Raw genomic sequence first — 22746 nt, 5'->3', positions numbered from 1 at the left:
TACCCCCTTTTCAAAAGAGCGAGAAGAGTGTTTGTAATTGAGCTTGAGACTTAGACCGAGCTCAGTGGTTATTTAGTACCAATAAACTAAACTATTAAGTTGCTTAGCACCCGCAAGCTAAAAGGTGTTTTTTCTTATCAGTACAGGTCGCTTTGCACCCGTAAGCATTGCAGTTAGGTTTGCGTTGCACCCGTAAGCATCATGGCTAGGTTTGCTATGCACCCGTTGATTTATGCCTAATTGTTCTAAATTCGAGGGTGTTGGGAACCTTGTGGAATATCCTAACCCTTGTTTTGATGATACCAAAATTCATAGGACTTAAATGTAATAGACTAGAATCGTTTTGAACTCAAGTGTTAGAGTTCGTTTCTAGTTTAGTTGCGGTGTCGAAGACTGAAGACTGAAGACTGGAGTTACCAACTGAAGTATCAGTTGAAGAATCAGTTGAAGACTGATTATTTAATGCGCGCCATAGACTGATACTAAAGTCAAGTATCAGTTGAACATTCCTCCTAGGACTGATCTTCCAACGTTCAGAGGAAGCCACGTACGCTCAAAGTACAGCCGCATTAAATGCAGAGATATCTCAATATCTTATCTCTGCAGAGGTCATTCCTATCTGGTGGCTACTTTTCAGAGATGTCACATCTCCTGTCCTTCAAAGAGAGCCGTTTCCACACAGACAAGGAACCTCGAAGATTGAAGCCTCAGCCCAAATTCGAATTGCTCTCCAACGGAAGAAATCTTGAGGACGATTTATGCCAACGGATCTATTCAAGAGTTCTCCTACAAATAGCGCTCGAGGATCACTTCAATCTTCACCGATTCAACAACATAAGCTGAAGCTCTGCCGAAATAGCTACTCAGCCTAAAGCTTAACCGCTCAAAGCTTGAATCGAAGAAGAGAATTCCAAAGCCAAAATCAGTTCCTGCTGATTACATATATTCTCTTAGACCCTAGGCATATATTCTGTGTACCCAGAAGCCAAAGGTCAAACTTGCTTCAAAGAACTTGTTCTTTGTAAGTATAGTTGGCACTCGTTTAAACCTCTCCCCCATAAGAGTGTTTGAGTGACTCGGAGATTCAGGAAGGTACTCTGAACTCTGAAAGGAAAGTCTGAGCACGAGGTGTGCTTAGCAGGGAAACCCTACGCGAGTTGTGTAGGTGCTGAAATCCTATACGAGGTGTGTAGGTGGGGAAACCCTACGCGAGGTGTGTAGGTGCTGAAGAGAGTTTATCTTCAGTTACGGTTTGCAGTGCACCAGGAAAGCACTTGCGGAGTGGATTGTTGGTCTGATCAACCAGCCGTGGATGTAGGAAAGAGTTTTTCCGAACCACGTAAAAGTCTCTGTGTTATTTACAGCTTTCAGTTTTACATTCTTAACTGTGCTATTTCTATTGATAAAACTGAACACTGACTAACAGCAAGAGAAACCCTAATCCAACTATCTGCTCCACTAAGGCTATTCGAAACTAAGTTTAATTTCCGCTGCGTGTGATATCACTCTGACTCACTATCCTCTGATAGTAAGGAAGAGAGATATCACCTTCATCTTTGCAAACACGACTGAAGCCCTTACGTGGATCAGTTAAGTTCTAGTGACTTAACTGATAACTCTTTACTGAAGAGCTTTCAGTATCAGTCGTCAACCCTGTTGGTCAAAACTAATTTCGGTTAAACAGGTGTCTGGTTTGCATGAAAAGTTTTCTTTTCTATCTCTGACTGAGATCCCTCTGATTGAGGTTGGTAGATAGATTAAAAATAGCCTATAGGTGTATTCCCCCCCCCCCCCATACACCTATTCGAGACCCCCCGGACCTAACAATTGGTTAAACAGGTGTCTGGTTTGCATGAAAAGTTTCTTTTCTATCTCTGACTGAGATCCCTCTGATTGAGGTTGGTAGATAGATTAAAATAGCCTATAGGTGTATTCCCCCCCCCATACACCTATTCGAGACCCCCCCGGACCTAACAATTGGTATCAGAGCAGGTTGTTCGCAAGAACTATCTGTCTCTGACTAGTTCCTACTTGAACTAGATCCTTTCTTTAAGGTCTCGAAGAAGTTTTACTCTTTCTTATTTTTGTGCTTGCTATTTGCTCTATCTGCTGTTATCTGTTCTCTCTTTTTTGATGGAGACTAACCACAGCAGATTATCTTCTCTACCTATGTTTAGTATTGAAAAATACGACATATGGAAGTTTCGGCTTGAAAGCTTCCTCACCGCCCAACATTGCAGAATGTGGGAAGTCATCACCAGCGGTCCGATCATCATCACCGAAACTGTAAAAGGGTTCCTAATGACATCGTCAGGAACCTTATGATGAGGACCAGCCCAAGTCAAAGGCAGACTTCACCACAGAAGAAAGGAAGCAAGATGAGTTAGACAACCTCGCCAAAAGCATCATCTCCGGCACCGTTCCCGACAAGCATGTCATGAAGATCATCAAGTGCAGAACAGCAAAGGAGATGTGGGACATTCTGGAAAGAATGTGCGTAGGTTCTGAGGAAATCAAGGAGAATAAGCTTTCCATAGCTTGCCAGAAATTCGACTCCTTCCACATGCTCAAGAATGAATCTGTCGAGGAAATGGAACAAAGATTCAATCTTATATTGAATGAAGTTCAATCCATTTCCAAAGACAAATACACTCAACGAGAAATCAACCTGAAGATTCTTCGAGCACTGCCACATGGAGAATGGCAGATCTACTCAGTCGCTCATCAGCATAAGCCAGGATTCAGTCAGCTCCCGACAAATAAGCTTTTCTCCGATCTCATGGCAAATGAGTTCGACCTTATGAGAAATCTTGGTAACAAGAAGGCTGGAGGATCAGACGAAGATGGTCCATCAACCTCAAGAGGAGTTGCACTGAAGGCCTCGATCAGAGAAGGCAAGAAGCAGATCAAGGAGCCAACGGAACTCAACCCTGAGGACTTCTTCAGTCAATATGCCCTATTGACTGACAAATTCAACAAGATGGAATCCAAGTTCCGGAAGTACAGAAGGTTCCACAAGCAGCACTACAAGGGAAAAGAAAGAGAAGGGGACTCCAGACATTCCACAGATCGAAGCGGAGAAAGGAAGTCAGCCGCTTACGACATCAAAGAATTGGAATGTTTTGGATGTAGAAAGAAAGGGCACTTTCGACATGAATGCCCTGATTTGACTCCAGCTGAGCGCAGGGAACTGAAAGCGAAGAAAGATCGCAGATCTTCGAATAAGAAAGCGATGGTTGCTGATGATGCTGATTCTTCCAACGACACATCAGAATCATCCGACTTCGACAGTTCCAGCTCAGATGATGAGAGCCGAGCCCTGATGGCCAACGAATCAGAAAGTGTAGCTGACAACAGCTACGACAATGGAATGAATGGCCCAGAGGTAAAATCTCTCACAAAAACTCCATATACTGATAACTTCCTGATGCTTTCAGGAGACCACTCAGAATCTGGAGATAGCTTATCCATTGAAACTGACGAGTTTGATCAGCTCCTGACTGATCACTGTCAGCTGAGGAAAATGTTCGAAGATCTCCTCAAGCAGAATCAGAAAATGGACAAGGAGATCAATGATGAACGAGCTAAACTGTAACACCCCGTACTTTTCCTATGTTGTGAGATAGTGTCTTAACACTATTGAGAATACTGAGATGTCGAAATACGAGACTACTTTTTTTTCTGAGTAGATAAGACAGTTGTCTTTTAAATAGAGATACGAGTGAATAAACCGATGATGGAATTAGAGTGATGAAATTTGAGAAATGAGTTGAGATAGAGATGCTGATTGAATTGAGCTGAGATTTTATTTTATTTCCAACTACCGGGAATAGAGATACCGGATACTGAGATATCAGAGATTGACTGTCCTATTAAGAAAATAGGAATAATGAGTTGGAAATAGAGTCGAGAAAGAAAGAGTGAGAATCTTGATAAATAGAGTCGGTCTGAGAGACGTCTAGCTTGTTTGTGTCTGCCGACTGCTTTGATGTGATGATATGTGAATTTACGTGACTGAGTGATTATGTGATTTTGTGACGTGTGTCTTTATGACCAAGTTGTTATGATTTTTATTTGAGATCTTAGCACTTGGAATTTTGATTAAATTTCCAAAGCAAGTATGGTTTATTTTTATCGAGAAATCGAATGATGCCGGTTTATGAAAATTTTTCCAAGCATAATTTTTTTTAAATTATTTTTCCTACGAAGAGGAATATTATAATTGAGCGAGTGCACTAATAATAGTGCTATAATTATTATTTTGGTCACATGAATAATTATACTATGGTATTTTATTAATGAATGACATTTCCATAGTTTTTGTGATTTTTATTTAATCACCTTTCACACACTTTATTTAATTTCCCATACCATATGTTATATGTCTTAAATGACTAAGTATGGAGTTGAGAGAGTAGAGATTGAGAGTATACTATTGAGAGAGAGTAGAGATGAGAGTGTAGAGATTAGAGAGAGATTAGAGTGAGAGGGAGATCATCCATTAATTAGCAAATATTCTTTAAGATTTGCAAATCTCTTTAAAGATTGCAAGATCAAAGACAATCTTGCAAAGCCAAACCCCTCTCTCCCTCACTACATTCGACCATCTCTCTCTCCCCTTCATCTCTCTACTTTCCACCATTTTCCTCCATTGATGAAACCTTCGAAGCTTCACCCAAGTATGCCAAACACATAAATCACTACTTAAATCCTCCATAAACACATCCTATTAACTTGAATTCAAGAGAATCCTTGAAGGAAGGCTTCAAGACTAGAGAGAGAAAGTTTGAGTTTTGGTGAAGAACTTGAGTAAGTAATCTCTATATTTATAGATTAGACTTGTATGAGTTTGTATGTGAGTATTCTTGAAATGAAGCAAGAAAATCACCCCTTCCCTATTTCTATAATTTTCGAAAAATGGGTCTTCACCCCTACAAAAATTTTTCTTTTTCTTTTCATGATTTGGGGTGAAAAATGAGAGTTATGTGATGTGTATTGATGTTTGATATATGTTGTGAAATATGTGCCTTAAGATGTGAAACTTTGATGGAAGTTAGTTTACCCAAAAAAGGGGAACTTTTGAGTCAAGGAGTTAATTGATGAATTGATGTTGTAAATGAGTCTATGAGATGTATATGATGATGATTGATGGATTAATTTGGGTATATGATGTCAATTGGAGTTTTTGATGTGAGTTAGTTTACTACAAATTAGGGATATGTGTATATATGCCCTTATATGTAAATTGATGGTTTTGATGTGAGATTAATTGGTTAAAAATAAAAGATCTATAAGTAGATTAAAGATTCATATGAGTTTGTAAAAATTTCAAAGAGTTAGTTTTGCAAAAATTAGGACTTTTAGTCTATGTGTTATTTAAGTGTTTTTGCTTGAGATATATGTTTTTAAGCAAGATAGTAGTGTTTTTGTATATTTGATTAAGTCTATTATAGGCTAAGTAAAATTTTGACTAAGTCTAGTTGATATGAGTTTTGAGTCCTTGTATGATGTGAGTTTGATATTTGGTGAAATGAGATTTATTTGCCCTATGATCATCATGTGAACTTTATCCTTGTTTTGTTGAGAGTTTTATGTGATACATGGATTTTTTTCTATAAAATATAGTTTACATGATAAAAAGGGAGTAAATATGTGAAGAATGAGTTTTATGATGTAAATGATCATTTTTGAATGATTGAGTGTTTTTGAGCATGAAATTGAAAAGAGGATTTCATTGATACGTTTGTAGAAACGTTTCCCTTGAGATTTGAGTTAAGATGTAAAAGAGGAGAGTTAATTTGAGTATGATGAGTATTTTAATGTTTTTGAATGTTTTTGAGTGTTATATGTGTTTAAATTGAGCTTTGATTGGTTTTCCTTGAAGGAATGTTGAATTGAGCATTTAAGAGTTTGAGATGAGTTTTTGATGATTTTTCGTAGGCTACTGACCTACTGTGATCGACGGTTTGTTGATGTCAAAAAGCTTTGAAAATTTTACAGAATGTCCCTACATGAGTCTTGAGCACCTCTGTAAAAATTCAAGTCATTTGGACTTGATTTACTATTTTTATAAAATGCAAAACCAAATCTGCACATTTCTGCCGGGAATTTCAGAGAACAGGGGACAAAGTCATTCATTTCAGTGACTTCCTGTATGATTTAGATTTCCAAATTTTTATGGTATCAACCTTACTGTATGGGCTAGATATCCACCAAATTTGAGCGCAGTTTGACAACGTTTACTATTTTTGAAAAATCAAACTTTTCGATTGCTCAAAACTGCCGAATATGGTAGACTGTAGTAAAACAGTCATATCTCCCAAACCACTTGGAGTTTCTGACTCTACTTTTTTTTAAATGAAACTAGACTCAAATACCTTTCTTTTGGTATGATTCTGGAATCCAGGGGATCTCGGAGTCAGAACTTGTTAAAGTTTGAAGTCGAGTCTGTGTAAAAACAGAACATGTCTTGATGATGTTTGATGGTATTTTCTTATGTGCCTTATGTGATTGTGTTGCCTAAGTGTTTGAATGAGATTAGACGAGCCTTATATGAGTGATAAATCGAGACTTAGAACCATGATTTTCTTGAAACCTATCCTTGGACTTAAGGATTTGAGATGAGTGAAGAGTTATATAGAGTTGATTAAGGAGATAGAATGTGAGATAAAACATGAGTTAAGGCATGAGTTTTTGTCGTTGAGTTTCTAATCGAGATTCATTTTATGACATGAACCTACGATGATGACGATGATCCCTGAAGACACGGGCAGAGCAGGGAAGTAAGTAACTCCGCTTTGACGGGAGTTTTTGAGTAAGGTCTTCAGGTGGGCAATAATTTGAGTATAAATATATTATTCGAACTTTCTAAGATGATTTGATGATATAATGATGTTATGAGATTAACAAATGATTTGAGTTAAATGATATTTGAGAACTGTTTGACTTGCCAATTTTTGATGTTGAGCTTGTATGTTACCCTCTACTGATGAGACGAATTCGGTCCTGCCACAAGCGGGATTTTGTGCACAGAGGTGACTGTGAGCCGTCTTCGGGTCGGCCGGTCACGGTACTTGAGAGGGAGGCCTACTTCTCAGTACCTTTGATGATGATGAATTGTAGATGTGGTACATACATGTTGAGATCTTTGACTGCAGTCGTTTACTTATGATGTCATGATTATGAAAACTGCATGCACAGACTCATTTAATACTAACTTATTTCTGTGTATTGCTGAGATGTGGCAAGCCTCAAACCTATAGCTCTAAGAGCATCTTTCTTGTTTTTCGGCGTTTGCCCACTGAGTATTATGTACTCACGCCCTGCATGTATTTCTAAATGTGCAGGCTAAGCGAGGAGCGAGATTGGTCTGGTGCTGGTGGGGAATTGTTGAAGGATGTATTTACTTTATCGTATTTCTATTTTGACGATAGAGTCTTGATGTTTGAATTACTTAGTTTCTTTTGAGATCAAGCGATACACTCACGGTTATGTGTCTTCATACATATAATCGGTTCGCCTCTTGCTGCGATACTCTGCAAATTATGCTTCCTTACGAAAAATGAGCGATACCCGTTTTGTTTTTGATTTTGAAATTCCTGATAATTAAAAAGTTATAACGACATTGACGAAATTACCCTTGGGTTCATTTATGATAATTTCCTTAACACCTTTTGATGCGAGCTTCCGCTTGATGTTCGACCTATTCTTCTTATCTTTTATTCTTTTAAAAATAGTCGTATCGATACTCGTACCCCACTATCACTAGTGTCGGGAATCGGGCTGCGACAGGGTGGTATCAGAGCACGTCGTCTGCTCTGAGTCTATTGCTTGACTGAGTTGAACCTTTGATTGTTTCTACTCTTTTAAAATTGAGTACTAGTCTAATTTGAATTCTTAGGCTAGTTTGAGAGAGTCAGTTCGAAACGAAACCCCAGCACCCCATCTCCTCCGGCTTAACGAGGTAAGAGGTTGATGTTGTTTCTTGTTGCTTTCCTGTTGAGAGCTGAGTTTGATTCACTAATGAGTCATGTATTGTTTTAATAACGAAATTGTTTGAGATGATGAATTCTGGTACGAGGCAGTTGATGTGGAATACGAGGAGAGATGTTGAGGCTAGTATAGCCGATGCCCTACCGTACCAAACGAGGATGAAGTCGAGAGGAGGCAGCGATACAACGACGATATAGCGAGGGCGATACTTTTGGAGAGTTTCTAGCGCATTACCACCGTCGTTGGTGGGAGGCTAGTATCCACGGGATTGAGGAGGCTGAGGCCATCACTCGCCTGATTCCACAGCTGCCACCCGAGTGGCGAGACTGGGCAGCTTCGCTGGTGCCGCAGTATATCAGGAGGACTGAGTTAGGGCGGTTGGTGAGCACCGATTTTCGTGGTTTCATCGCGACGTTGAGCCACCGCTACCTTGCTTATGGCGAGCCACCTTCACCGCCGTATGGAGAGTCTGAGGGACCAGCCCAGGGAAGGGAGCTTGTTGTTGTGCCCCCACTTCCCGAGGGGCCGTTTTCGATTGCCCTCTACCCCCAGCTGATCCGATTCCAGTTTCTTTTGAGCTGGATGTTTCAGAGTCAATGGTCTTCGAGGCGTACTCTCCAGTGGTAGAGCATGACCCGTTTGCATTTCTATCCCTTATTCCTTTTCCCAGCGCTGAGTTACCGCCTTGGGATTTGTCTGGCAACGGCACCTTTGCCATTGCCACCTGTTGAGTCGGCATAGCCGATTGTTTCTGTTGAGCCTCAGATACAGTATGTGCCCTTTTATCCTTATCCGAGGGTTGCCCCGTTGCCTGAGCCGGGCACTTTGGCTTTTCAGACGTATATACACTCGATTTTATATTCATCGTCCCGAGACGCCCAGGAGGGAAGGTCTCGGCCAGTACACCTGGACAGTGATGAGGAGGACCCGGATGAGGAAACTCCAGAGATGACGGTTGGCCACGGACGGACCCAGCCATTACAGCGTCATAATACTACCGACGGAGTCGAGACATGGGTACTTGTTCCCGAGGTGCCGATTTATGGTCCGATGATGGACACCGATGTCGAGGATAAGCCGAGCGACGATAGTGTCTACCGACTGATCGACGAGTACGAGAGTCAGGAGTCGGAGCCGAGCGAGGAGACGGAGCCGAGTGAGGATATGGAGGTTGACGATGCGACGAGCAGGATTTCAGAAGACGACGACTAGCGATCACGTGTATCTAGTAGACACGTACATACGTATAGATGCATAGTTGATATACGTATATGTATATATATAGGTAGAGAGGCATAATATAGTGTGTATGTGTACATAGCATAGATCTATAGATGCTTAGTACCTATGATGCTTGTATAGTTAAAGCATCATTTTAGTGTTAGGACCTTTGTACATAGGATCCTACTTTTGTAAAAGACCTCGAGAGAGAGGCAATTTTCCATATATATATACAGAGATGTAGATGATTAGTGAATTTCACTATCTTTATCAGAGCTTTGAGGATGATGATGATGTTGAGGCTTGATGATAAATGAGAAATAGAGATTGATGAGAATTACGAACAATGATAGACGAGAAGTAGACTGGATGAGAGTTTTGAGAACTTTGAGATCACAAATGAGATATAGGAGTGAAGTAAGAAAAACGAGGATTTGTATTTTGTAATGACGAACGGTTAGTTTAGAAGTCGATAGTTATATAACTCTTTTTCCTTTATAGTATACCTCCGAGAAGAAGAGGGAACCGAAGGAACATAAACCGAGAAGAAGATGAAGAAGAGGAGCAGAGAAACCAACCGTTGAGATAATACGACGAGAGTTAGAGATTTCATCGCAATTTATAAACACGACCCTAATAGGACGAATGTATAATGGAGACCTCATAGGATGCATAGATACTACTGACCAATTGTACTTCGCAATAGAGGTACTTTCGTCGGGACCGCGCGTATTATCGCTAGAGTAGACACGAGAGTAGACTTATTGAGTCCCTATCCCGCTTGGTCGAATTTAAATTTTTTCTGCATCCATTTGAACTCCCACAGGAGAAGAACTAATTACTATTGAGAAAATTTTTCCGGATCCACTGTATTTGAGCCTGACCCGTTTGTGTTGGAAATTTTTACCCCTTGCTTTAACAGTGGACAATATATTCATTTCCACTTAGTGGATTGTTTCTACCTCCAGTATTGATTTATTCCTATCATATCGTATCTCAGTTTCATTCTAGATTCTGTTCTAGCTTTTGATCTTACCTTGATTTTAACTTCTTCATTATCCTTGAAATAGCACTGGCTATTATGGAATTATTCCATTACTTGAGCTCGTCTTGTTCAAGATCAGACATTTTATTCATCACATCCTATTCCCTACCACATCCGACAAGAGCTAGGAATGTCTAGGTAACTAGGATGGTATAATAAGAAGAGTGTTTGGAAGAAACACGAGTTATGGCAGCAGTCGTAGAATATATTATTACGGGACGAGCACAACTTTTCGATTATGGATTTTCGTATATTAGCCAAGTATGCCGAAAGCTAATCAAATCGAGGACGAGAAGAAGTGATGCTAAGCCAGAATAGGCAACAGCAAATTCAAGAAGATCGAGATGACAGACTAGAGCAAATAATGTTTTCCACGATAGTAGACTGAGATGACGACTAGCATAGATGTAGCATCGTCGTAGTATTAGGGGATGTTTTATTTACGTTATGCCCCGCAATTAGTAAGAGTTCTCGAAAGAGAAAATTTTCTTATATTTGTGTCTATATGACGATGGCCAGTGAGTCTCTATGCTTGAGTAGAGTTTTGAGCTGATGTTGCATTGATAGACATGAAATATGTCTTTGACAATGAGTTATGAGAATTGAGAAAATAATATGATGTTGAGTAAGAGTCTTATGATTCGTGAGTTATGAGAATTAGTTCTAAGGTTGATATATGTTCCCTTAGACTTTTACCGAGAAAGAGAAACCGATCGAAGAAAGAAATAGAGTTGATGATATGAGATAAGGTAATAAAACCGTAGCTGAGTACGAACGTCAGTTTCGCGACTTGGATCGGTATGCCACATATCGAGAAGAGATGAACGAGAAGATGTCAGAATTGTTTCGATCAGATTTGAAATAAGAGGTACGAGATGATTTAACGAGTCAGAGTGCGGTTATGTGTACTGAAGCAGTAAATAGAGCATTTGATATAGAACTGGCAATACAGCCAAAGAATGTGACTTAAGCTTCAGCACCCCGAACGAATTTGAGCACGCAAACGTACAATCCATCCTTCCCTGGATGCGGGCAAGAAGAAAAGAGAAATTGGGACGACCGAAGTCAAGATCCCAAAAAGCCGTGGCAGAGTCAAAATGCGCCACCACAATATCAGAACTGAGACAAACAGCCTTATGTTGGCCCAACTGCCCCAGAAGCAGTAAACTTTCAAGGACCGCGAGGGTTATCGCCTTGTCGAAGAGAAATAAATTACATCTGAGAGAATGCAAGATGAGACAGAATAGCTGTTACACCTGCGGAAGGGTCGGGCACTACTCGAAACAGTGTTCGAACCGTCAGCAAAGTGGAAGCGGAGGACGACCAAGTCAGTTTCGGCCGCAACTCAAAGCAATGGAGGGAATCCTATCGCCACCTCTACCACAGCGACAACAGCCAGCCTATCGACCACATTGAACAAGAAGGCAACTACCAGCCCCGCAGGCGAATCAACCGCATCATCAGAGACTGTTCGCGTTTGAGTAGAAAGCACCAGACAAGAATAGAAGAATTTTGTCAGATTTAGGCGAATTGAAAGATGTGCCCATAGTATGTTTGTTCGACACTGAACATAGAGCTTGCTCCACAACCTCTAAAGAGTAGCCACACCATAGGCAGAATTACTACGGTTTCATCCGTATGCCCTAATTTAGAATTCGAGTTAAAATCGATTAAGCTCGAGGCTAGAAGCCTAAGATTGATGCCTATGTGGCACTTGGATATAATTTGTGGGAACGGATTGGTAATAGAAAAACCATGCAAGGATACAATGTAAGGAGAGACGGATGTCTTTTCAGCCATTTGGCCAAGAACCTACTTCCTTCTCTGAGATTGAGAGAAAATGGAAGAAGACGCCGACCATCTCGGCACTATAAGCAAGAAATCTCTTGCAAAGAAAAGATACAACCGCGTACGTTATATATTTGAACCAGAGAGATGAATTCAAGGCAAACGTTGACGACGTGCCAGATATGCGAGAGTATACAGACGTTTTTCCTGAAACTTTACCGGGATTACCCCAGATCGACAGCTTGAGTTTACGATCGAGTTAGAGCCTAGCGCCGTACCTACGTCGAAAGCGCCGTACAGAATGACCCCCACAGAGTTGCAAGAGTTGAAGCTGCAACTCCAAGAATTTCTAGATATGGGTTTCATTCGACCCAGTGTTTCCCCGTGGGGAGCACCAGTTCTTTTTGTTAAAAAGAAGGATGGAAGCTTGAGGCTGTGTATCGATTATCGAGAGTTGAACAAAGTGACGTTAAAGAATAAGTATCCGTTACCCTGGATCGATGATCTGTTCGATCGACTACAAGGAGCGAGCACTTTTTCAAAAATTGACTTGAGAACGGGATACCATCAGCTAAAGATACGATCGAAAGATATTCCGAGGACGGCATTTCGTACAAGATACGGACACTATGAGTTTATAGTAATTCCTTTCGATTTGACGAATGCTCCGGCAATATTCATGGATCTCATAAATCGCGTTTCCGCGAATACTTAGACAAGTTCGTGTTAGTCTTTATAGACGATATCGTGATTTACTCGAAGAGTAAACGAGAACACGAAGAACGTTTGAGGATCATGTTGGAGAGATTACAAGCTGAAAAGCTTTATGCGAAGTTAGCAAATGCGAGTTTTGGACTGGAGGAAATCAATTTTCTCGCCCATATTGTTTCTGCGAGAGGAATCGAAATGGACCCAGCGAAAGTCCAAGCGGTACAGGAGCGGAGATCGCCAACCACACCGCACGAGATTCGCAGTTTTCTGGGATTAGCAAGATACTATCGACGTGTTATTAGCGGCTTTTCGAAAATCGCTAAGCCATTGACGCACCTGCTAAAGAAAGAAGTCAAGTTCGTTTGGACAGACGAAGGCGAGCGGAGTTTTCAAAAGCTGAAGAAAAGGCTTATTATTGCACCAGTGTTAGCTATTCCAAAAGCGGATCAAGAGTATGCAGTTTATACTGATGCATCGAAAAATGGTCCAAGATGTGCACTGATACAAGAGTGAAAAGTTATAGCGTATGCTTCACGACAACTGAGACCGCATGAAGTGATTTATCCAACGCATGATTTAGAATTAGCAGCCGTAGTGCATGCTTTGAAGATCTGGAGACACCATCTCCACGGAGTACGGTGTGAGATATACACCGATCATGAGAGTCTCAAATATTTCTTTGAGCAAAAAGATCTGAACATACGACGAAGAAGATGGCTAGAGTTGATGAAGGACTACGATTGTGAAATAAATTATCACCCTGGAAAAGCTAACGTTGTAACCGACGCATTGAGCAGAAAGAATCAAGGAGAGTTAGGATTTCTCCTTACACGAGAAGTGAACCCAATCAAGGAATTCGAGAAGATGAATTAGGAGGTAGAGATACCACCACCAACGACAGAAATAATAATTTATGCACTGAGCATGACACCTGACTTACGATCGAGAATAGTCACAGCTCAGGGAGAGGATGAGAAGATGGAAAGATTGCGAATGAAGATTCGAATCGAGAAAATAGAGAATTATCAAGAGGCGACAGATAATGCCATTTTAGTTTTAAGAGAGCGACTGTGTGTGCCTGATAAAGAAGAGCTGAGAAACGAATTTTCGAGAGAAGCTCATGATACCCCTTACACCGCACATGCGAAAAGTGTAAAATTGTGCCAATACTGAAACGACGCTTTGAATAGAGAATAAGAAGTGAGAGATAGTATCTTTCGTAGAAAGATGTTTAACGTGTTAACGCGTGAAGGCGCCACTTTGGCCACCTTATACAATTATACTTATTAGAGACTCCCACAATAGAAGTGAGATCACATAGCCATGAATTATGGCAATCGATTAGCAAAATCGAGAAAAGAAAATTCAACAATTGAGTAATCACTGATAGATTCTTTTGACGTTAGAAATGATGTTTGTGTAGGTTTTTCCCTATCTCGGGGAGCATGTTATTTTCGAGTTAACAAGAACTCAAACCGAGATATATAGGACCTTATGATGTATTAGAGTAAGTAGGCCATGTAGCCTATAAGCTAGCGTTGCCTCTGAGCTTCGCGAACGTCCATGACGTTTTCCATGTTTCTCAATTGAGAAAGCACGTGTTTGATCCAAAACACGTCATCTATCAAGAAGAAGTGCCCCTAGAACCGGATTTAAGCTATAAAGAGAGACCTGATGCTATGCTGGACCGGAAGATCCAACAATTGAGGAACAAGTCGATTCCTTTAGTGAAAATCCAATGGAGACATCACGGTCAAGAAAGAACCAACATGGGAACTTGAAGAGAAGATGAAAGAGAAATACCCAGAGCTTTTTCCCGAAGAAGAATAACTCAAATTTCGGGACGAAATTTTTTTTAAGGGGGGTAGGATGTAACACCCCGTACTTTTCCTATGTTGTGAGATAGTGTCTTAACACTATTGAGAATACTGAGATGTCGAAATACGAGACTACTTTTTTTTCTGAGTAGATAAGACAGTTGTCTTTTAAATAGAGATACGAGTGAATAAACCGATGATGGAATTAGAGTGATGAAATTTGAGAAATGAGTTGAGATAGAGATGCTGATTGAATTGAGCTGAGATTTTATTTTATTTCCAACTACCGGGAATAGAGATACCGGATACTGAGATATCAGAGATTGACTGTCCTATTAAGAAAATAGGAATAATGAGTTGGAAATAGAGTCGAGAAAGAAAGAGTGAGAATCTTGATAAATAGAGTCGGTCTGAGAGACGTCTAGCTTGTTTGTGTCTGCCGACTGCTTTGATGTGATGATATGTGAATTTACGTGACTGAGTGATTATGTGATTTTGTGACGTGTGTCTTTATGACCAAGTTGTTATGATTTTTATTTGAGATCTTAGCACTTGGAATTTTGATTAAATTTCCAAAGCAAGTATGGTTTATTTTTATCGAGAAATCGAATGATGCCGGTTTATGAAAATTTTTCCAAGCATAATTTTTTTTAAATTATTTTTCCTACGAAGAGGAATATTATAATTGAGCGAGTGCACTAATAATAGTGCTATAATTATTATTTTGGTCACATGAATAATTATACTATGGTATTTTATTAATGAATGACATTTCCATAGTTTTTGTGATTTTTATTTAATCACCTTTCACACACTTTATTTAATTTCCCATACCATATGTTATATGTCTTAAATGACTAAGTATGGAGTTGAGAGAGTAGAGATTGAGAGTATACTATTGAGAGAGAGTAGAGATGAGAGTGTAGAGATTAGAGAGAGATTAGAGTGAGAGGGAGATCATCCATTAATTAGCAAATATTCTTTAAGATTTGCAAATCTCTTTAAAGATTGCAAGATCAAAGACAATCTTGCAAAGCCAAACCCCTCTCTCCCTCACTACATTCGACCATCTCTCTCTCCCCTTCATCTCTCTACTTTCCACCATTTTCCTCCATTGATGAAACCTTCGAAGCTTCACCCAAGTATGCCAAACACATAAATCACTACTTAAATCCTCCATAAACACATCCTATTAACTTGAATTCAAGAGAATCCTTGAAGGAAGGCTTCAAGACTAGAGAGAGAAAGTTTGAGTTTTGGTGAAGAACTTGAGTAAGTAATCTCTATATTTATAGATTAGACTTGTATGAGTTTGTATGTGAGTATTCTTGAAATGAAGCAAGAAAATCACCCCTTCCCTATTTCTATAATTTTCGAAAAATGGGTCTTCACCCCTACAAAAATTTTTCTTTTTCTTTTCATGATTTGGGGTGAAAAATGAGAGTTATGTGATGTGTATTGATGTTTGATATATGTTGTGAAATATGTGCCTTAAGATGTGAAACTTTGATGGAAGTTAGTTTACCCAAAAAAGGGGAACTTTTGAGTCAAGGAGTTAATTGATGAATTGATGTTGTAAATGAGTCTATGAGATGTATATGATGATGATTGATGGATTAATTTGGGTATATGATGTCAATTGGAGTTTTTGATGTGAGTTAGTTTACTACAAATTAGGGATATGTGTATATATGCCCTTATATGTAAATTGATGGTTTTGATGTGAGATTAATTGGTTAAAAATAAAAGATCTATAAGTAGATTAAAGATTCATATGAGTTTGTAAAAATTTCAAAGAGTTAGTTTTGCAAAAATTAGGACTTTTAGTCTATGTGTTATTTAAGTGTTTTTGCTTGAGATATATGTTTTTAAGCAAGATAGTAGTGTTTTTGTATATTTGATTAAGTCTATTATAGGCTAAGTAAAATTTTGACTAAGTCTAGTTGATATGAGTTTTGAGTCCTTGTATGATGTGAGTTTGATATTTGGTGAAATGAGATTTATTTGCCCTATGATCATCATGTGAACTTTATCCTTGTTTTGTTGAGAGTTTTATGTGATACATGGATTTTTTTCTATAAAATATAGTTTACATGATAAAAAGGGAGTAAATATGTGAAGAATGAGTTTTATGATGTAAATGATCATTTTTGAATGATTGAGTGTTTTTGAGCATGAAATTGAAAAGAGGATTTCATTGATACGTTTGTAGAAACGTTTCCCTTGAGATTTGAGTTAAGATGTAAAAGAGGAGAGTTAATTTGAGTATGATGAGTATTTTAATGTTTTTGAATGTTTTTGAGTGTTATATGTGTTTAAATTGAGCTTTGATTGGTTTTCCTTGAAGGAATGTTGAATTGAGCATTTAAGAGTTTGAGATGAGTTTTTGATGATTTTTCGTAGGCTACTGACCTACTGTGATCGACGGTTTGTTGATGTCAAAAAGCTTTGAAAATTTTACAGAATGTCCCTACATGAGTCTTGAGCACCTCTGTAAAAATTCAAGTCATTTGGACTTGATTTACTATTTTTATAAAATGCAAAACCAAATCTGCACATTTCTGCCGGGAATTTCAGAGAACAGGGGACAAAGTCATTCATTTCAGTGACTTCCTGTATGATTTAGATTTCCAAATTTTTATGGTATCAACCTTACTGTATGGGCTAGATATCCACCAAATTTGAGCGCAGTTTGACAACGTTTACTATTTTTGAAAAATCAAACTTTTCGATTGCTCAAAACTGCCGAATATGGTAGACTGTAGTAAAACAGTCATATCTCCCAAACCACTTGGAGTTTCTGACTCTACTTTTTTTTAAATGAAACTAGACTCAAATACCTTTCTTTTGGTATGATTCTGGAATCCAGGGGATCTCGGAGTCAGAACTTGTTAAAGTTTGAAGTCGAGTCTGTGTAAAAACAGAACATGTCTTGATGATGTTTGATGGTATTTTCTTATGTGCCTTATGTGATTGTGTTGCCTAAGTGTTTGAATGAGATTAGACGAGCCTTATATGAGTGATAAATCGAGACTTAGAACCATGATTTTCTTGAAACCTATCCTTGGACTTAAGGATTTGAGATGAGTGAAGAGTTATATAGAGTTGATTAAGGAGATAGAATGTGAGATAAAACATGAGTTAAGGCATGAGTTTTTGTCGTTGAGTTTCTAATCGAGATTCATTTTATGACATGAACCTACGATGATGACGATGATCCCTGAAGACACGGGCAGAGCAGGGAAGTAAGTAACTCCGCTTTGACGGGAGTTTTTGAGTAAGGTCTTCAGGTGGGCAATAATTTGAGTATAAATATATTATTCGAACTTTCTAAGATGATTTGATGATATAATGATGTTATGAGATTAACAAATGATTTGAGTTAAATGATATTTGAGAACTGTTTGACTTGCCAATTTTTGATGTTGAGCTTGTATGTTACCCTCTACTGATGAGACGAATTCGGTCCTGCCACAAGCGGGATTTTGTGCACAGAGGTGACTGTGAGCCGTCTTCGGGTCGGCCGGTCACGGTACTTGAGAGGGAGGCCTACTTCTCAGTACCTTTGATGATGATGAATTGTAGATGTGGTACATACATGTTGAGATCTTTGACTGCAGTCGTTTACTTATGATGTCATGATTATGAAAACTGCATGCACAGACTCATTTAATACTAACTTATTTCTGTGTATTGCTGAGATGTGGCAAGCCTCAAACCTATAGCTCTAAGAGCATCTTTCTTGTTTTTCGGCGTTTGCCCACTGAGTATTATGTACTCACGCCCTGCATGTATTTCTAAATGTGCAGGCTAAGCGAGGAGCGAGATTGGTCTGGTGCTGGTGGGGAATTGTTGAAGGATGTATTTACTTTATCGTATTTCTATTTTGACGATAGAGTCTTGATGTTTGAATTACTTAGTTTCTTTTGAGATCAAGCGATACACTCACGGTTATGTGTCTTCATACATATAATCGGTTCGCCTCTTGCTGCGATACTCTGCAAATTATGCTTCCTTACGAAAAATGAGCGATACCCGTTTTGTTTTTGATTTTGAAATTCCTGATAATTAAAAAGTTATAACGACATTGACGAAATTACCCTTGGGTTCATTTATGATAATTTCCTTAACACCTTTTGATGCGAGCTTCCGCTTGATGTTCGACCTATTCTTCTTATCTTTTATTCTTTTAAAAATAGTCGTATCGATACTCGTACCCCACTATCACTAGTGTCGGGAATCGGGCTGCGACACACAGCTAGCAGAGCTGACTTCAAAAATTGGTGAGCTGAATGTTGGACGTCATGAGCAAGCTGTGATAGATCCGTCATGCATGGAAGATGTCAACTATGTGAATGGCAGAGGCTATGGGAATTTTCAGCGAGGACAGCCAGGGATGTATAACAGAGGTCAGCCATATCAGCAGGGTCAACAGCAGTTTCAGCCAGGAGCACGTCCGCATCCGAATCTTTCTTACGGCAATCCGAACAATGCTTTGCAGCCTCCACCTGGATTTTCTGTTTCTAATGGAGGAGTCATCAATGAGCCAAAGAAGGATTCGATGGAGGACATGATGAAGCAGATGCTCACAAAGATGACTGGAATTGAGGTGAATGTTGGAAATAAAATCTCTAACATGGAGAATAACTTCGCAGCACTTTCTAAGCAGGTACAGATGTTAGAGAATCAAGTTGGTCAGATGGCTAACCAAGCAGCTGCGCAGCACAAGCCAGGCCAATTTCCTAGCAACACTCAGTTCAATCCGAAGGGCCAACATCAACAACCTCAGCAAAATCAGCAATGTCATTCCATCCGGGTGGTTGATAATTCAGTTGAGGATGAAGAGCAGCAGAATGACAAGGGAAAAGGCAAAGTAGTGGAGGAAGACGATGATGATTTGGAGGAGCTTGCAGCGAAACAGACGCCTCCCCCTAAGAAGGGTTCGAGCTCTTCTGCTGTTAAAGGGCCTATTCCTACTCCTACGTTTCCCAGGCCAGAGTACAAGCCTGTAGCACCTTTCCCGAATAGCCTGGCAAAGCCGAAGATGGATGAGAAGTTTTTGGAGACATTTAAGAAGTTGGCTGTGAATATTCCTTCCGTGGAGATCTTGAGAAACAAGCCAAATGAGGTGCAAATTGTGAAGGCTGTGATGGAAAAGAAGAGAGCATTCAATGAATTTGAGGAGGTGCTCGCAGTGAAGGAGTATCAGTTGGCTCCAAAGAGAGAAGATCCGGGCAGCTTCAATATTCCTGTGAAGATTGGAAAGTCGTTGTTTGAAAAAGTGATGTGTGACACTGGAGCAAGCATAAATGTCATGCCTCTCAAAGTTTATAGGAAGTTGAAGCTGGGGGATTTGAAGCCAACCAACAAGACAATTCAGCTTATTGATAAGTCTTGCTCTAAACCTCTAGGAGTTGCGGAAGATGTGCTTGTGAAGGTGAGTGAATTTTTCTTCCCAGTCGACTTTGTAGTGTTGGATATTCCGGAGGATCCAAAGATGCCTTTGCTGTTAGGAAGACCTTTCCTTGCCACATGTGGAGCAAAGCTAGATATGCAAAGGGGGACGATGACATTGGGAGCCTATGGGGAAACTGTGATTTTCAAGAAACCTCCACCAAAGGAAGTTCCCCAGAATGAAGTGATAAATTTGGCTGACAGTTTTCTAGAAAATTCGGAGGATGAAGAGGTTGAGAAGAATGAGCTGCCCAAGTATGAAGCCAAGAAAAAAACTCCAAAACCAAAAGAAGTTCTGACTTTTGAGATGTGTTTATTTTTGGAGCATGATGGGGGGTCTTTGAAAACCCATACCCCCAAGAAGAAGAAAGTGAAATTCCGGATTTTTCGGAACAAGAATGAGAAGGGGGCAATGCTTGTGGAGGATGTCCGAGCCAAGAGAAGTGTTTTGGTGGAGAGGGCACCAAAGAGTAGAAAGGCTTTCCAATGGTTAGAGTGCTGTTTCCGACCTCCATGAGTTTTTGAGGTATCGTCGAGCTCTAGACGTTAAATTAAGCACTTGTTGGGAGGTAACCCAACCGTTTTCTTTGTTTTGTTTTCCTTTCGTTTAGTTTCTTTTTGGTTCTTTGTTTTCTTTGTTTTCTTTGTTTTCTTTGTTTTGGGGTTTTTAGTGCAGCGTTGAGCTTGGAAGATGCAGGAACTCGCGCTTGGTTCATACCACCACCATGGAGCATGTTTTTTCTGTGAGTAGTGACACACATATCATCATCCCTCCAAACTTATTTTCGAACTTATGTTCTGTAATAAGTTTGGGGGAGGGGGGTGAGAGTAGATATGTGTATCACTTTTATCTTTTTGTTAGCTTTATTGTTTTATCCTGCTTGATTGGTGGTGTGTGATTGTTTTTGAGATGATTATTGCTCCATTAGATTTCTGGTGAGATGCCAATGATGATTTCTATGAAAAAAAAAAAAACTGGAATTTGATTTTCTTTGATGATTTGAGCATAATTGGAACTAATTTGCATAATTCTAGAGTATGTTAACCTTGACTTTTGGACGTTGAATAAACCTGTGAGATTTTGAGCCATAACTGTTTATCATACACAGTTTATTCTTTGTTGTGAGTTTTGTCATGCATGTGGTGATCTTCTAGAACTTGCCATGGTTTCTGTGTTGAGGTTGCTGTTGTGCCCAGGATTAGGAGATGATTTTAGGCTATCTTTTGTTAGCCACATTATTTTCCCAAACACTGTCCTTGAAAAAATTATCCTTTGTTATCCACTTTGAGCCTAATTAGCTTTTATTCTTTAGCCGGATGATAGGGGGTGATGTAGTATATGGGGATCCTTATGTGGTGAATATCATAGTGGTTCATGAAAAAGAAGGGATGATATTATGATACTATTTACTCTTATAAGCTCTAGAAAAGTTGTGGAAAGAAAAGAAAAAAAAAAGAAGAAAAAAAAGAAAAAGAAAAAGAAAAAAAAGTGAAGTCGAGTGTATATTGAGATATTTGTTTGAAAATCGACTTTATGTGTTGGAAATAAATGGAGAGCATAAAAGAGTGTTTAGTTCTGTTTTGTGATGATTAAATCCCTTGAGTTTTGTTGATTATGGTGATATAGTTGGGTGGAAGATGGAATTTATTCCATACTTGATTAGTGAAGCTATAAGGTTGGTGTTCTTGATCTATTTGAGTCACTTAGCCTATATTTCCCTACCTTAACCAATGTCCCTACATTATAACCCGAAGAAAAAGACCTTTTTGATCTTAGTCCTGGCACACTTTTAGCGATGGAGATTGTAGACGATTGGCAAGCCTATGGTAAGAGATCTGCGTTGCATTGAATTCGATGAGAGCATACACGTCCTATTCCAGCAAATTGAGAGTTGAGTGATACACATACCTGGTGAGATTCAATTGTTTGGAATGTCAAGGTTGATTTTGCTATATGTTGTGTTTATTGGTGAATTTTGTGCTTAATTATTGAGGATTTGAGAATTCTATTATTCTTTATTATTCGGAGGCATCGATGAACTAGATTTCTTACCCATTCGTGTTATTGATTGTGTTCTTCCCATTATTCGAGGACGAACAATGGCTTAAGTTTGGGGGAGTTGATAACACTCATGTTTCCATGGTTTTTAGTGTTCATATGATGTTATTTTATAGGAAATTGAGTGTTGGATGATTGTTTTATGCTTAATTTGCTTTATCTTTTGAAACATGATTCTTAATCGAACTTTGAAGGAAATTTCAGGTTTATTGAGTTTGAATTTGGAAAACTTACCTGAAATAGAAGTTGTAGATCGTCTCGATACGAGTTCGTGAGCGCAAACGGATCATAAATCGGAGTTCGGACAAGAAAGTTATGACCAAAACAAGAAAGTCGCGCGCAGCAGCGAAATGCCGGCGATCAACCGGCGACCCAGCCGGCGACCGCCGGATGATGAAGAAATTTAAGGCAGCAGCCGGCGACCCAGCCGGCGCCCGCCGCTCAGCCCGCTGAGAAATCGGCGTGGCTGGTGTTTACCTCGTATTTGGGCAGTTTTTGCGTATATTTCTGTTGAGGATTCAAGCATGCTTCATGACTTTTTGCCTTATATTGCACGTGCTCGATGATCTTTTTGGATATATTACTGTCATGTGCAGGAAACGAGAGTTGTTAAGAGTTTTAAGCATGGATCGGAGCGTTTTCGAAGACAACCTCACGGC

General features: G+C 39.5%; 2 long non-coding RNA genes across 2 annotated transcripts; both read left to right on the top strand.

The window, feature by feature from the left end:
* Positions 1-4574: 4574 nt before the first annotated feature.
* LOC131012811 (uncharacterized) lies at positions 4575-7399 on the top strand. Its single transcript, XR_009097462.1, has 3 exons — positions 4575-4809; positions 6764-6827; positions 7347-7399. It is a non-coding gene; the product is annotated as an uncharacterized LOC131012811 (long non-coding RNA).
* Positions 7400-15611: 8212 nt separating this feature from the next.
* Positions 15612-18436, top strand: LOC131012810 (uncharacterized). The gene is made up of 3 exons (XR_009097461.1): positions 15612-15846; positions 17801-17864; positions 18384-18436. It is a non-coding gene; the product is annotated as an uncharacterized LOC131012810 (long non-coding RNA).
* The last annotated feature ends 4310 nt before the right edge of the window (positions 18437-22746 follow it).

Source organism: Salvia miltiorrhiza, chromosome 2 (assembly GCF_028751815.1).
Source record: "Salvia miltiorrhiza cultivar Shanhuang (shh) chromosome 2, IMPLAD_Smil_shh, whole genome shotgun sequence".
Classification (NCBI taxonomy): Eukaryota; Viridiplantae; Streptophyta; class Magnoliopsida; order Lamiales; family Lamiaceae; genus Salvia; species Salvia miltiorrhiza.
This window is presented reverse-complemented; position numbering and strand designations above follow the sequence as displayed.